The sequence below is a fragment of the Ooceraea biroi genome, chromosome 7 (assembly GCF_003672135.1).
Source record: "Ooceraea biroi isolate clonal line C1 chromosome 7, Obir_v5.4, whole genome shotgun sequence".
Lineage (NCBI taxonomy): Eukaryota > Metazoa > Arthropoda > Insecta > Hymenoptera > Formicidae > Ooceraea > Ooceraea biroi.
In genome coordinates, this window is record NC_039512.1 from 7653903 (window position 1) to 7671283 (window position 17381).

Here is a 17381-nt window from a genome sequence, read left to right on the forward strand (position 1 = left end):
AATTCAATAATTAATTCAGCAATAAGACGGTGGTTGATTTGTTTAAACTAGGGCCCGTCCTAAAAAGCATCGGGACTGCAGATACACCAACAACTTTAAGTAACTCTGCGCGAAAAAGGATACGCGAACGAAAGCGCATGGAGGGACGGAAATTTGCACGCAAAACCTGGTTTTATAAATTTTCCCGAGTGTTTTAATTCCGCTCATAACCCGTCATGTTCGGAATTTTTATTCAAATTGAGGAATCTTAATGCAGTCATACGGCGGTTTTAAAGAGACGTCGCTATTTGATTGTTCTTACGCGAATATCCAAGTAATACCAGTTATTTTCTGAAACTTAGAAATTATTATTTTTGAAATAAACCAGAAATATGACTCTTTAGCAGAGATTTAACAAATTATAATTATTTATCACATATTTTCTTTTCCATCAATTAATCATATATATTACACAAAGTTAAAATGTTCATCATATATCATTATATCATTGATTCAAGTCCCGAAGGAATACGCCCAAACTATGTTTTAATTAAAAGTTACGCGATAAGAATTACATAACTATCTCATTTTTCTTTTAAATTAATGACGGCAGGATGAAGTATAATATCTGAGTAAATAATCTGAAGGTTCTCTCATAACAGCCATTGAAGTTTGTTACTATTAACTTTGTACGGGTAACGAGCAAAAATTTCTACCCCTTATCTGACGTAAATTATTCAATACATTAAAGATTCTGCCATCATGACTTGAGAAACTTGGATTGACGTTTATTGAAAAACAGCGATTAAAGCTGTCAAAATGTTATTTAATGCAATTCCTAACGATTATTAATTTTTTGAGAATTATTCTTATTAGGTCGTATTCTCGTACAATCTATATTTGATTTGGCAAATGAAATATAAAAATCCTTGTGTTACACTGTCCATCTTTTATAAATGAATAAACGGTTTATCTGAACTCCATCGGAATTATTAACAAACACATCCAATAATTCAATCAAATATGCCGAGACTGAAAATGTCATACATATCGATATATCGCTGGTCGTGATAATACCATTTTAATAATGCAAAAACACCTCTGCATGCTGCAATAATGCTAAAATACCTCGATGTTCTCTAATGACGCGTGCGAATTTAATTAATAATGTCACATATCACGGATTAAAATTGGACTGCAATAATTTTAAATATATCAATATATCAATCCCGAAATTCAATGTTTGCTACAAAGGTCTTCCATTTACAAGCCTTAAGCCGATCACACACAACACGAATTCAGAGGATCTTCGATTAATAGAAACCATCAGATCGATTCTCGGATCCCACGTAATCCCATCCATATCGTTGCTTATCTGACCCACTTTCGTGCGTTTTCTCTATAAAAAGGACGTCGAAAAATTTCCGGTTTAATCAGCCGCCCGTCACGTGCAACCGCAAGTATCGTCACCATCGTAACGACACTGCCTTGATATCATCTCATCCAGTCTCTCCACTTTTCTCTAAAAAATAATAACAATAAATTTAAACTGGATAAGACTTCGAACAAGTATGCCTCAATTCCAAGGTCTTTTGGCCTTCGAATCCCTTTGAATCCTTCGTAGTATGAATAACAACGAGCCTCGCCATAAAGCTCTCAATATCCCGTAGGAATAATTGTCTGAAAAGGGTCCACCCATCAAACACCATAAAAAGACAAATAAACGTATAAAAGTATTTGAACATAGTGCTTAAGTAATCTCATAATATTATACATTTTTTGAGTTCGTTTGAAGAGAATTGAACAAATGACAAACTGTAATATAAAAACAAAATATTGCTAAAAATATAATATTTCATAATTATTCGCTCCTAATTAAAAATGTATGATACTAATTTAAAAATGTATGAGATTTTTATTCAAACTGACATACAATACTTATTTTCTAAAGCTCACGATAAAACAATTATATTTTTGCAAAAATAAATACGATTTTAGTTTCTGTATCTGTATTATTCAGCAATACATGATACTCAGTTTATTATTTAAATATTGTCAGTGGAAAAAAGCGTGTCATGTTGTTTCCATTAAAGTTGCAAAGCTTTTACAAAGTTGAATGAGACAATAAGCTGTCTTTTGTGAGATAACTTTGTGTACCTCACCTTTTGGACATAGCGATGATCGCGACAAGGGAAGTCCGTGTGTGGATGGCTTTAACTACTTCCTACCAGCCACGAACAAGAGCGGCGTGACCCAGTCCGCGTTTTTTTAACGAAAAAAGTGTGAAGAGAAAAAAATAGGATGAAAACGACGCTGGTGCTTTGCATTCTCGGGCATCCTGCGATAAAAGGGGTAAATGCGTGCCCTCAAGCTTAACGGAAGTTGAAAACGCACCAGGAGTGCGTTGAGTACCTTCTTTCCTCATAGGAAAGCTAATTTTTACTCTACAGCCAATTACTGTGAAGTGTATAACGAGTTAATGGCAAAAAGATCTCATTAATCAGTTAAATTTGACTAAGTGAATAGATAAAAACATTTGTCAAATATTCCTCAGAAAGTAAGTTCCGTTTTATTTAAAAACTTAAAGGTTTTAAAATCTGTTTCTTATTTAATATCATTATACGTTATTTTATTTATTAGTGTTACCTCATTTATGTATTATACATCCAAAACAGATTAAAAATTATTTAAATAAATATCGAATTAATAGAATTTATAATATTCCAATATAATTTGTGCTAATATATTTTTAATCATATAACATCATCTGTGCGATAAATTCGCACTTTCTGCATCGTTAAACACATATTAAAATAAATGTATCAGCGGTGCTACATATACAGGGTGTCCCGAATTTAAATGTCCAAACTTCGGGAGCGTGTAGGGGATGATAAATGAAAAATAAAAAGTCCTTTAGAGATATGCTCGTTTTTACTTCGTTTTGGAAAAATCGCAAAAAAGAAAACGTAGATTTCATGCAGCAATGACTCGTCGTTCCGGAATTCTTCTGTTTGAAAATCGGCGCCGCGCATACTCTCGCACTTCCTTTGTTTGTTTACATTTCTTTTTTTGTTTACATTTTTGCTTCTCTCCTATAAATTCGTCAGTTACTCATCAGAAGCCATCGAGTGAATTACTCCTGTCACAATGCCGCGTACATATTCTATCTTTGAATATGCTGATATGGTTTTCGTGTATGGTTTCTGTGACGGTAATGCTAGGGAGGCGGTGCGAGAGTATGCGCGCCGATTTCCAAACAGAAGAGTGCCGGAACGACGAGTCATTGCTGCATGAAATCTACGTTTTCTTTTTTGCGATTTTTCCAAAACGAAGTAAAAACGAGCATATCTCTAAAGGACTTTTTATTTTTCATTTATCATCCCCTACACGCTCCCGAAGTTTGGACATTTAAATTCGGGACACCCTGTATAATAAAGTTCGGAATAATTATCAAAATAACACAGTGTAATATTTACGGAAATAATACAAACGTGTGTTGAATAGCATCGAAGCAACTGTCAATAAATACCTCGCTATCTCGTTACGTAGCTTTTTGATCTTGTTTTATGTATGTACATTTATTTATGTCTGAAACTTCGTATCGACAGGAGGGATTATTTGTGGCGTAACAAAGTACTTTCATTCGTTGATTATAACGTAATTTGTTAATGTACGCCTTGACAAGCTCTTTTAACCACGAAATACAAGCTTCGTGCATTAAATAATTACAAGTATGCTCCCCCAAAAATAAGCTTGTATAACTATGAGTAATGTAATATAACTTTGTAAATGCTGTAACCTTTGCTAGACGAGAATAAACTTCTAAAAGCGTCGTTGTATTCTGTGTTCCTCTAGAATGACCAATTTTATCCTCGTTTTGTTAACAGCGATTCTTCTGGGAATTGTGTTAACATTATCACATTAATCGTCGCCCGTGCGTCTGGCATGCGCAAAGGGAGGAAGGCGGAAGATTTCTTCTTTCACCCTTTTGGTTACGGCGGTTTAATTACGGCGCTTTAATTACGAGTTTCGTCGAGTGCACGCTATAAAATTGGTATCTCGGCGACCAGATGCATCGCAGAACATGTGCAGCTATACTTTCAATGCAAACTACGACATAAAACTGCAATAAAATACAAGGGCCAAGTAAAAAAATTAAGTAATAAAAAATAAAGTAAATTCCCCTATTTTTAATAATGACATTTTATTTGTTATATTCGAATTGTTCATAATTACAGCAATTACAACTGCAAATGTTCGATAAATTTTCAAAGCAGTCAATAGAATTTATTCTATCTACTTTGCGTCTAAATCGAATTGTTACAACAAATTAATCTTCCATGCGAGAATTATATTAAAAACGGATAGGATACAAAATTATTCACTACAATTTCTTCTGTTTATCTTTAACTGAGAAATCACGTCGTGATTTCGTCGTTCATCTCGAAAGATTCGAAATATCAGATTGTGCACGTATCTGTACGAGCCCATTATTCTTATTATTATTCTTGCGAGCTAATGTTTTCATAGTAACGAAAGCTCTCCTTCCGTTATGATCTATCTTCGCTGCTCTTCAGGATCGGAGAGGTAACTACATTCTCTCGCTCCGTCTAAAATCGGATGATACCGCGCGAACTCATTATACCCGCTCGACTCTGGCCGGCGATTTGCATAAATTTTCCACGACTGAAAATGAAATTGCCCGCAAACTACAGCGAATGGTGCAGTTCCGGTGTGTTCTAAGCAGTCGCTAACGACGCGAACACTGGTGAACATATGTGTGAGAAGCGCATTGTTCGAGTCGTACAGATCAGCCTTCCGCACACTAGCGAAACAACAAACTCCTCTCTCGCTGTACAGAGATGGATATAATAATGCGTATGCAAGAAACAGAGCAACTAAGGCAATGTCTAAACCGCATACTTCTTACGGCACACCAGTTACCAGTTATCTTCATAATATCTTATAATTGTATTGTATTAATAAAATAAACCAAACATTATATCGTATTTGATTTATTTGCATCTTTTTGCTGCAGAATTTAAAATTTATATATGTGATAATTAAGTTAAGAGAAAATACCATAAAAAGCTCAATTTCCATTTTTTTATATTGTTTAAAACAATGTAAAATTTCTACAATTTTAAATTGTCAATTAATCCTACTTTATCTCACACAGCTCTGTGAAACCTGCATTTGTTAAAAGATCGTTTCATAATAGCTTCATGCACTTTTTAGCAGCCGCGTACACCGTGAACTTCATCGATAATCCAGCATCATAGAGCAGCTCTACACGGTATCATGATTTAATACTGGCCGTTGCGACGCCATTAGCCGAGCTCGTATAATTTCTAGTCCGCGCATTATTTAAAAAGCTTTCCGATGCGCGCGGTTACATACGCTTTCTCGTTGCACCACCCGTTAACTCGGCCGACAGGCGGAAAAAATCCGTCACACGTGTAGGTGAGAATATAAAAATAGACAGCGCATACATAGAGATGCAGCTGATGCATCGATAAACTCACGCACACACATCTCATCGACCTGCCGGATGAACTTAACATCATCGATTAAATAATGCTGAGAGTTTTGCACAGCCTGGAAAATTCACTTGATTGACTGAATTCAGTACGAGTGTTAGAAGATAATTTTTTGACAGCATTAAAAACAAAGTTTAATATACTCGAATTAAAATTATTAAGAATGGTAATTGAGCAAGTACAATATAATTCCGTGTATGCGTGAGATTGAATATAAATTAAATTTAACATAATTTTATTTATGTTAAATTAAATAAAACATTACTTTTATTTATGTTATCTCTAAAAGTCTATATTATTCTTTCCTCAGATAATAATTTGTTAATATTGTCGGTAAAATATTCACCATACACAATTGGAGATTATCGACATATGCCTTCTATATATCAGTTCACATAATGGTAGATGTTAGCAGAAATATCCCGTTAATGTCAGTCCATTAGGCTACCAGCTCAAATTTCCCTCAATCAATCCTCTCGAATTGCGTGCTCTATCCATCTCTTTCTGCCCCTCGGAGCTTTACTTTTATTTTTTTTAAATCTATATATTTATCGTATGCCTGTATTTGATTGTTCGTCTCATTCATATATCACAGCTTCGTGAGAAAGATGACAAATCCATTTATTTCACAGAATTATCGACGTTTTCCAAAAAACGCGTAATGACAGTTACCCTTCATTTTACCAAGAATAGGGCAAGAAAAGTAATAATTCTGGTCACGAATCTGGAATCACAAATTAAAAACGACGATACAGTAGTAAGTGAATTACACAGTCATCATGAAATTATGAGAGTAAATAGACTTGTATAAATAGATTTACATAAATGATTTACGACCGTTTCATCTCACAATCAATAATAATGAAGCGCGAAATAAATAAGGCTCTGCAAACGTTCAAGCGCCTTAATTATTATTCACGAGATAAAAGCCGAGGCGCGACGAGGAGTTCTGCAAGTGCAACGCCATGCAAATGACGGGACACTTGAACAAGATTCGAGTGCTCGCCAGCCGAAAGTGCACGTTCTGCCTGCAAAAAAGAATCCCGCTATAAGGAACGAATGCAAAACAACGCAGGAAATGTAGACGGTATTAGAGAGGGAGGAAGCCATATCCAAAGATTTACCATGCTGAATCTCTCGCTAGTTGCCCGTTTATGTGTTTGTCCGCCCTATCCTCGCGATACCCTTTTAAAGCGACCATAAATTTACGTTATGCAAATACAGTTTTTCACCGCGAAAAACATCCTGAAAGAAGAAGAATGATATTTTGCTCGCCTTGGCTAAGAAATAAAATTCACGCTTTGTCGTTTGACTGTCGACGGAAGTTGCATTACCGTTGTACCAATATAAGACTCGGTCATGAAAAATAACAATAAAACAAGCGTCAAATAAAACACTTTCAACATTGGATGTCATCAGAGACGCATAAAAGGATAAATTTCAACAAATATGTGAACCATATAAAAACACATTAGATGTATGTGATGAAAAGATGGAAATAATAAAATCATCATGATTTTATTATTTTTATTATCAGAATCGTATTAAGATCGTTACATAATATATTGTCTGTGTTTAATGAACGTATACATTGTATTTGAGACAAAGAAGCAATCAAGCGATTAACGGAACATGGCTTTCCTTTCACGCTGACGACGTAACGAATTTCTCGAGGCAAATCTATTTCGAACGTGGCGCAAAATAAGACCGAAATCGTGGGGGTGATTCGATAACAACCACTAAAGCGAACCAACAGCCACCACGCTGTCGCAGATTTAAAGTGGAAGAAGCAATTTACGGACTATCGTCCCTGTTTTCGTGCGTGTCACGAGCAGGCGCCGCATATGATCGCGATTTACGACCTGCGAACGTAGTTAACTTAAAATCGATTCTTAATACATGAGAAACGACGCAAAACTCTTGCGCAACTTACAAGATTTATTAACTTAACAATGAAAAATATCCAATCCACGAAGTAAGAAATGAGAAACATAAATAATAACGTCAAATAGACAATTCAGTGAACGAGTAAAAACATGAAAGAAATTAATAACTGAATAATTTTCAACAATAAAAAATAAATAAATTATCAAAGTTATACATTTTCTGGCTTAAATATAAATTAAAATGTGCAATTTAAAATTTTAATTATTCCAAAATGTTAAAAAAGTTGATCTTTCGATAGCCTCCAATTTTTTATTACATTGAAAATAACTTAACTATCGTTTTAAATCGCTTGATATTCTGAACTAGCAGATAAAATGTTTTATTCAATCAGCTATTAACAACGCAATATTCACTCTGTCTTTAGGAAAACAGGTCTAACGTGACATTTTGACGTTATATACGGCAGGCGTTTGACATGAAAATTATCTAATATAGGCTCATCTTCCTGTCTCGTCAGTTTGAGCCTTTAGTTCGTAGATGCAACGTGCATATGCGTATGAAAGGTACAACCCATGCATAATGCAAACGCACGTAATATATAAAATTTACTTGTACAATGTATTATCCTTAGTATATTAATACTAAAAATAAAAAGAAGGAAAAGATTATTTATTTAAACATATTTAATAACTATTAAAAAAGGTCATTAACTTAATTACTTTGATTAAAGTTAATAATGTGAGCAGAAGAGGTACGTGACTTTATATGTGATAGTGTCAACTGTCAATAAACAAGCTCAAAAAATGCTATCCTTTCTGCAAGCATCGCAATTTTTATCACCAAAAAGCAAATGAATAATATTCATTTAATGAATATTCTTATGTAGGAAATTCGAAAAGAGAGAAACCGGTACAAATATTCAGAAGATCAAATCGTACTTTGAATGCGTCTAAATGAACTTTTTTAGATAGAAGTCATCAGCCAGATATTTTACTGCGATGAAGGAGAGCAGTGTAGAACGATACAATGTAGGAAATTAGCACGACTCATTCCTGCAGTTCAGAAGCGAAAACAATTTATAATAGCAGTTATAATATCACGTTTCATATTATGCAATAACAAATTCATGCCTTTTTAAAACGTCAAATATATAAATATCTTTTCTCAATAACTCTTTTAATAATAAAACAAAGTATTTTATTACTTTACATTCAGTAAGAGCGCAAAAAATAAAGATATAATAGAATAGTCGCAATATTCCACGTTGTTTTGATCCTAATACAAATATTCTATTGCGGAGAAAATCATAATTTCTTGCTGAAACTATTGATATACACTATTGAAATGTAGAAATTAAATTATAAGACGTTTTTCGTAACGAGCATGAGAGAATATTTCATCTCATACCGGATGTTTTTAACTATTACTCGTGTGGATTCGAAAAATTATTCTCGTATTACGTGAGAACTCATAATAATATGTTAATAAGTTTCAATACATTCACTGAATGAGCATTAAATGTGTAAATGAGCGTTGAATGCGTGTACGAAAATCGAAATTAATTGCATAACGCCCGATACGCGTAATCGTCGACAGCGCATAAAATTTTCATTTCACTTCGCCGCTCGTGCGGATTTTAATTTAAGATTTAAATTTTCCCATTTATGTTTTATGTTCCCATTTTTGATCATTGGCGATAAGGATAATTAACTATGAAACATCGTAGATCTTGAGAGCAATCAATCGCTTATTTGTTCCTATCCCTACTCCATCCCTGCTATCAATTTAAACCAGGTTCAAACTACGTCACGGAAACTGTCAGGGAAATAGTTTGTCAACTATTTGATAGTCGAGCATACATGATAGTCGAGTTTCCTAACATTCGAGTCTCTTAAGTGCGTTAATAGTTTCAACAAGTAATCTTTGTTATTCTAAACGCAGCATCCTAACGAGATCAACAATTTTACGTCTCACTGCGTATTGCTTTAATAATCAGTCATTTCATATTTCCTCATTGTGTCGCTGTATAATCAATCATTTATTTCCTTGATGGAACTCGATATCTTCAACTATCGTAAATATGGATCTGTATGTACGCTAGAGAGTGCATCGTTAATCATTTTAGCAAACAAAGACTAATAGAATTTCCATACACTGGTGTGCCAAGTTTTGTGAAAAAGGCTCCATAATCTCTGTGTGACGTGTACATCTCGAGTTACGAGTTCTAGAGAGCGAAATTGAGATTATCCACATCTATGATTCGTGTCTCGTATACGAATACTTCATTAGTCAAACTGCACACGTTGCCAACGAAATTACAACGGAATGCAACTCGCACACGTTTAGGACGAACGACGGCGAGATCTCTCCGACATAATTTACCAAATTTCTTCCCTAGACACGATGTCATCAACCATTTCTATCACAAGACGTCGTGATTAAATGCTGTTGTGAACTTAAATGAAATTACAGGAATTTTGAATTAAAAATAAAGGGAGATAACAAAATCTGAATGTCAAAGATACGTCATGAAATTTTTATACTGCTGTGATAATTAAAATAAGAAATGCTTTGCTTTAAACAAACTTCACATACAAATGATAGAAAAATATATAAAAAATTGGCATACAAATGATAGATATATGTAGAAAAAATTTCTTTTTCACGTTTCGTAACTACAGACATCATGAAAAATAGCATTTTGAGCTGCGGATTTCTTGTTATATACACCACCACATTTGCAGGTGTAAAGGATGAGGAAAGCGTTTTCCCGACTTCGTACAAATGGGTATGGCTTGAGAGAATAATAATACGCATCCTGCACATTTGCGAAGACAGAGAATCGCCGTCGCAATGCAATTCTCGAATAAACAGCTCTCGGTTGAATTACGTTTGCAGAATCGAGTATCAATTAGCACGTATACACAAAGAGCAGTAATTATTTAACTTATTCATCATCTAAGTAAATAAAGCTTTTTCCTCTTAAAAGGAAATCATTTATCATTTGAGGAACGATCAAATACAAAAATCTCATTCATTGTCGATAAAGAATTAATTTCAATTTACTTCTAACTACATACAAAATATGTAAAAATATGTGTATATAAAATATATGTAAAAAAATATAGTTAAAAGATACATATATAATATAAGCCTTGAGAGTAAACTAAGCTTCGAGATACAATTCATAACGTGTCAGAGGTATTGCAAAGTGAGATTCACATAAAATGGAATGGACTACGAGCCATGCAGAGTGCATGAAAGCCGTCGTTCCTTGGAAACTGGTAATGACGAAAGACAGTTAACCGCGACGACGGAAGTCGCGAACAGTCTGCGCGAGAAACTCGCGCCACAACTACGGTTTGCAATGCGTACTTGGCGCGGAAATTGCGCGCTCCCTCCCCTCCCCCGTCTCTCTTTCTCTCGACAAACATCATTGCGCCCCGTGTTCTACAAGTTACACAGATGTCAAGATAAATCCTGTGGATCAAGATAATTATCGGTTTCGCGGATCGTCGATAGAATTGAGAACTCGAGGTAACAGTCTCGTAAAACGGAAAACTTGTTAACTCTTTCATTTCGAGTTACAAGAAAACTTACTCGCGGGGAACGATTCGATTCGATTATATGAAAAGAAAGACGCGTATCGATTCGCATGTTCCATCGAGGAGCGCAAAACCCTCGACGCAAAAGACGATGAACTCTTTTTCAGCATACAAACAAAGCGGAGTCGACAATCACAGTAAGTAATTGGCTAGAATTGAGAATCCGCGTGCTCATTACCTCGCTTTTTGCCTCGACTTCCTCTCTCTTTTTCTCCGCAACTCACTTGATATAAGAAGAGGAAAGTATAAATGCACGGAGTCTGGAATTTTACGCTACTACTAATTTATCTGGATGGTGGGATTATGAAAAAGAAAAGCTAGATAAAATTTTATATTGCACTTGTTTCCTGCATCCTACGCACAGCTGATTATGTATAGTATAAAAATAGAGCCTTAAAAACTTGATTAACTGAATAAAAATGATCGTTAAGCACGTATCAACTTTGATATTTAGCTCAAACGCGCTACGCTTTCGTACTCTTTAAAAGAAAGGCAGAAGGTATACAGATTTATAGAAGTTTCGTGCATGTATGCGTTTACTGGTTTTATAATGAAAAAAAAGTGAATAAGGTCTCGAGACTCGGTAAGACTCTTTTTGCTATCTCACGATACAAAAGCAATACAAAATGAGAGAAGACTAAGTCTTCAATAGGTCAACCAAGAATATGAAGAATGAAAACCTTATTGTGATATGAGCTCCTTTTGACCGAAAATTCAATTTGTGAAATTTCGTATATTTTGAGATGACTAATTGACCTAAATTAAAATGAAACACGCGAAATGTATGGGAGCTATCGTTTGTTGGAAACTATTAAATAACAGACAATTTTGTTCTATAGAAAATCTCTCTCGCTCTCGCTCTCTTTTTTCAAGTTTCTTGATATCGAGAGCTCATGACGTCAGTAGATCAACAGTATTGCCAACGAACACCAATTTGCAGCAGCAACGAATAAACAGAGACGTAGTAAATTATTCGCAGTACTCGCATGCTTCTATTATTCTCATTTTATTGTGATGGAAAGCCTTGTGCCCGAAAATCGATGTTCTCTTGGAATGACTCCAATGATGCAGCACGATACAATGTATCGATTCAAAAATAAAAAAAACGACCTCCAACTGACGTTTGCCGTGACAAAAGTGACAGCATAGCTGCCAATATTGATGCAATATTGGCAATCTGACCACAAAATGTAATTCATAAAGTTTTAAAGAGTTTACAGACACGAATACTGAAACAAATGATGCAGGAATATCCGCTGCATTATTTGTTACATCTATCTGTTGCACTGCGGTAACAAAACTATTTAGATATTATATAGCAAATAATGCACGGAATTTCCAATGTTTGCTGAACGTAATAATTCGCTAATTTGTGCGAAAATATTCGTTTCTTGGAACTTATAATGCTTTCGTAAAGCTCTGACAAATTTTACGCTAAAGTACTCTAACTTTCATTTGCGAACAATCACACGCAAGGTGAGTTACGTCTCGACGATCAGGTATCGATTACCACGAATGGGTACAGCGAGGAAATCGAGGGAGGAAGAGGAAAAAAGCACCACCTCCTTAACCTCGCTTTCTGCTTCCGCGAGCAAGGCAAACACGTTCAGGATCTCCCTCATACGAGTTCCTCGCTATGTGCTACATATCGACTCTGCTTCGAAACGCGGCGACGTTTGTCGCAACTTCATTTCAACCACGCACGAAATACTTTATGCGGCTCTCGACTTCAATTTTGTATCTTTTACGTCAATTTTTAGGCAAGTAGACGCTATTAACATTTTAGCTTCTTCGTAAACACCTGTCAGATGTGTATTATCTTTGTAACAAGTTTACAAGAAACTTTGAGAACTGGTTGTACATCTTTATGCACTCAGTAGGAACTGTCATGTGTTCTTACGAGGTAAATTTGCAGAGAAGTTTACTATATAGTTATAAAAGTTTTAGCTGTATAGTCAACATGTTACATATCCTTTAAATATTTGTTTGCGTTAAAGATAAATAAGAGAAAGAAGAAATTACGAGTAAAACTTTCGAGTGCCGTTTAATTGATGAATCGATTATTTAAGTATCGCTTAATCAAACATTTGATTATTTGAACAGTTTAAAAACAAGAAACAATTCCACATACATCTAAATTTACATATAAGTTAAAGTGTATATGCATGAAAGTGACTTATAAACGATGGTTGATGATAAAATTACTAAAACAATATTACAGAAAGTTATAGCAAAAGTGAAAGAACAGATCTAGGATACTTTTCTGAATATAATATTCCCAGTTATCCTTTTCAAAATATTAACTATTTTAGAAGCAAATCTCAAACGATGCATGACATAGAAATACAAAGCAACTTTATTAAAATATTTATTTTATGAAAAATGTATGAGTTAATAATTGAGGTGGATTGGGAAAACAGAATATGAGAGAAGAAAATTATTAAATTATTATTATAACTTTTATTTTATTCTAGTTACCGAATATTATATGCAATAAATAAACTTTATTCTAAAAAGTAATTGAGATCGATCATCTAGGAGATTCAATTATCCAAATATTTCATCGTTTGATTAACTTAGGTTATTTGTATTTTGAAATGCTGAGTATTAAAGATAGCTTTTTCTCTAATGAATAGTTCAATATTGCATGAGTAAATATGTAGACAGATTTGTCATCTCAAGATTGAATGTAACATGCTGATCATGCTAATCGAATCAATATCCAACCAATAAACCGTAATAAACTCAATTAACTGCGGTTTAACGTGTTCAACAAAAATTACATCACGCCAATCTCGCCAATTGTCCGATCGCGCTACTTTAGCAATTAAAATCTAACAGGTTCTTAACGAAGCAACAATATTGCTCTATATCGTGCAGTCTGAACTATTTTCCGATAAATTCATCTGTTTCAAGTGCTATCTCGTTGGCGCTTAGCGATTTACCGAACAAGCTTTCTGATTGTCAAATTTAACGAGCAAATAATGAATCACAGTTTATACTTAATTCCCTCAACGATGGGGAAATCCATTCGTCGATAAATGCCTCTGTTTCGTCATATAATCTCGACATCATTTATATTATTCATAGCTTTCGGACACGAGGCTTTCAAATTTATTAATCGTGTAGTTTTTCAAAATAATTGCATTATACGATTATATATTTCTAAGATATCATTTTTACACTTAAAAAGAGAAACGTCTCGCATGATATATTTTCACATAAAGAATAGTAACTTATCTATATCACATTATTATTTACGAGATACCAATGTAATGTTCATTTTTTTTCGATTAAACATTCGACATAGTTGATTCGATAGAAGCGATTGATTTTCTTGGAATAGGAAAATGTACTGGAACCTATCTACTTTGTCCTGAAATTGCTATTAGCTTCCCTTCCTTTAAGTTACCCCAAACAAGTCCGTATCGCTTCGCTACCGGGAATCTCCCGATGTCATTGCTGTTCGCCGGCCCTAATTAAGCAAAGAGCCTTCAATCAACTGTACGAAAATCGGGCACTCGAACGAACTCAATCGTTGAACGCGGGCAGGAGAAGTCCCGATTGATCCCTTTTGGGATTTCCGGTTGGACGCTTACTCACCCTTTGTCGGTCACCAAGGGTCGAATGCCCGTACAGCTGTGACGTCGGCGGGAAATGTCGCGCAGATCGGGGATCAGCTGAAGCAGGCGAAGTGTGACGTGCCTTGCACCACCCGGTGCTCGCAGCGGCGAAAGCAACGAGATAACTACTCACCACCGAGCACGATCACCCTCACCATTCGAGGGTGCGCGGACGACTGAGGTCCGCCTCGATCGTCGCGGTGGGTGTAGCTGTGCGGTGGCAGCTGGCTTCCCCACCCCGGGCTTTTGCGTCTCTCGCCCTTCGCGGGTAAGCGCACCCTCTTTCATCCCCAAAGCTTTCTCTCTTTCTCTCCATCGTTTCGCCGCTCTTCTCCCTTAACTTCTCGCAGCTTTTTGTCCTCCTCACACTCGTCGAAGCTCGTTCTTCGTTCACTCCGTCAGACTCGGAGCAAACACAGTTTCTCCCTTATCTTCCGTCTTGCTTTGTCCTTTGCTCTTGGCTACGCTCGTTACCCCAACGACTGAATGTCCTTCTTTACATATCTGCGCGTACCTCTCTTTTGCATTTCGAACTAATGTATCCTTTCTCTCTGATGTAGATAGTCTTCTCTCCTTCTATTATCTTTTCCCACTCCCACACCCTCTGCGACAAACCAATAGTTCTCACTCTCTCGCTCCACCACGTCTCAATCATCTCATTCATGCTGTTTCTCTCGCGCACGACTCTGGAGCATCGCTCTCTCTTCAACCTGCGTTGTTTCATTCTCACCACCTAGATCTCTCTTCGATCTTACCTCGTCCTCCCTACCGCGTTATCCCTTCTCTCTCGTACTCGCGTGTACTGTCTTGGAAAATTTCGCACCCTCCGACAACTCCGCAGCAAGAAACGGACGCTGGACTCGATTCGACCGAGACCGCCCTACCGAGAGGGAAGTTAGTTTCGACAAGGGTGTAGAGGGTGGTGGTCTGGTCAGCGGGAACGACGAAGACAAACGGCGACAGTACGATCGACGAGGCGAGCGAGAAAAAGACGAATGATGCGTCTAAGCAGCATCGTAGGTGGAAAAGGTCTCGGATTTATTGAATCCTGGGGACCTATCATGAGACTACTTGCGATTCCGATTGGAAATGCGAGTCTCAAGCAATATTGTACATGTTTTTGAGCAACCCTAAGCCTCCTTTGACATATATAACTGCAATAATAGCAACTTAACTCTAATAACGATTCAAAGTTTCATTTCAAATGGTTTGATTGTATTTTACATGAGAATATGAAGCGATAAAATACGTGAGATCGAAACAGTTATAAATTCATAATCTTAAATAATGAGATGTATTTAATATATGTTTGTTTTTAAGTATTTTTTACATTTATTAATGAATTCATTGTACAATGAATTATTATACAGCAAAAACAATATTTCGAACTGTGCTATAACGAATTAATCATTAATTTGAACGCAACGCAGTTATTATAAATTGATATTCTTGATAGATAAAGTCACTCATTCGACAAACCTGTCCGTCGCTACTGTGTTATTTGAACGGAAAATCGAGTTATTTAGAGAAAGTCATCTGATACATTACGGGCTTTAATGCGAACGATCCCTCGCAAAGGGATCTGCTTTAGTGCCATGCTGGCAAGATTCAGCGATACGTACATCAGGACAGAGATTTCCGGAAGATTCATGTTGCTCGGTGTGTAACAAAATTTATCGCATCATTCGTTCCGGAAAATGGAACGGACATTCATGATGCAAAACAAAGTCCGAAAGTTTGTTAATTCGAAAATCGAATAACGATGAAAAAGCTATTCCCCGTTTTTAGTAAAAATTTTAAATTTTAAAAATGTACGATTCTTTGCGACGATGATATTTTATATCTATATTATATTTTCTACATTTCTATATCTTTTCTATATATGTCTATTATTTTATTATAGTTTGTATTATTTTATATTATTTTATTATATTATAATTTATTTAGAATTTCATTAGTATTAATAGTCGTGCGTATTTCATCGATTTCGTCTTGCTGATGTGCATTAAACTGTACTAAGCACCATAATCAGATAATTAACGTATATAACTTTAATCCTCGTACTCCGCATTTCATGTCGTCTGCAATGCGGTCCAGTCGGTACGCGAAAAGCTAAAATTGACAATTTCTCATCAGACTAACTTAAATAGTTTGTGTGGAAACGACGTCGAGCGCGCGCTCGTATTGAACATCCATGCAGACAGCTTTCAATTTGTCACGAAATAATTTACACTTTCCAGTACAGCGATTCTGCTGGGAAATGTATAGTGAATATGCATGCAGTACTTATGAATATGAATATGAGAAAATTATTATGCCAACGATGGCGCGATGTAGGAAGTTCGCACGTAGAGAAGATCTTCTCCCCCCTCTCTCTCTCTCTGTCTCTTTCCTCTTCATTTCACTTTTCTCTTGAGTTGGCTCATAATTTTTCGAAATTTTCAGAAAGATGAGAAATTATACAGACAAATGCAGATAATAACACTTCACATACATTTGACGACGGAAATCACATTCACGCAAATTAACGGTCCGCACTTGAGAATAGCGATTATGTGTGACGTTGCAACAAACTGCATTTCAGTACACAGGAAAGCTTCCGTAATGCTTCCTGGGTGAGTCACGACGACCACATTACTTGTGATTTAGCACAATGGTCAGGAAACGCCCGTGCGCAATACGTACCGCAACGTGCACGCATTAGAATGAACTTTAGAACTATTTATTTTGGAACAAACTCGAGATGC

The 17381-nt window shown here is 35.8% G+C and overlaps 1 protein-coding gene across 1 annotated transcript in view; it reads right to left on the reverse strand.

Annotated features, from left to right (window-relative positions):
• Positions 1–14840, reverse strand: part of LOC105279271 — a 101089-nt gene extending 86249 nt beyond the window's left edge. Inside the window, exon 1 of the mRNA XM_011338932.3 lies at positions 14615–14840. The gene's annotated coding sequence lies outside the window, so the exon portion shown is untranslated. The remainder of the gene's footprint in view (positions 1–14614) is intronic.
• Between the last annotated feature and the right edge of the window lie 2541 nt (positions 14841–17381).